Below are 695 nucleotides of genomic sequence, written 5' to 3'. Positions count from 1 at the left end.
ACCCTTACGTTTTACGTCCTTACGGAATTTTATGTGTGAAGGCCTTCACACATAAAAATTGTCTGATCAACGAAGTCAGGCAACGTTGAGCACGGTTCCAACTTAGATGGATGACCGCGAAAGCAGCTATTCGCACACGGCTACGAAAATGTTAGTTTTTTAATAATCTTTAAATCCAAAAGTTTTGTACGATAAGCTTTTTTAGAAATATGTCGACGTATTATTTATTTCAAAACGTGTTTTATTAATATTTGTGATAAATCTTTACGACCTATTCAATCTGAGACCCTAAAAGTATCTATAAAACATCTTGATAAATATTTAAAAAGGATTAAAATAAATCTTTACAATATTTTATACATATTTTATAAATATTGTGTGCTGTCTGGGATGGTTTTATAAAAGTATAATTAATGATGTGATTATAATTATCACAGTAAACTTAACTGAGGTGTTAACCTAGAAAATATATAAAAGTCTATGTATAAAAAAACACCGATAAGATTCCAAAGGGTTCGTGTCGAATCTCAAAGTGTACGGGGACGTCACCTAGCGTTGCTAAACGCGGACAGAGTAGATACTGGTGTCATCTACCGTCAGAGACTATCGCTAGCTTTAAAATTCAAAGGTATAAGTATATCACACTGGACACACAATATACGTGGATGTATCTTCAAAATAAAACTTTTTCCCCG

The sequence above is a fragment of the Vollenhovia emeryi genome, unplaced genomic scaffold (genome assembly GCF_000949405.1).
Source record: "Vollenhovia emeryi isolate VEMERY1.0 unplaced genomic scaffold, V.emery_V1.0 DF939253.1, whole genome shotgun sequence".
NCBI classification, from domain to species: Eukaryota; Metazoa; Arthropoda; class Insecta; order Hymenoptera; family Formicidae; genus Vollenhovia; species Vollenhovia emeryi.
This window is presented reverse-complemented; position numbering follows the sequence as displayed.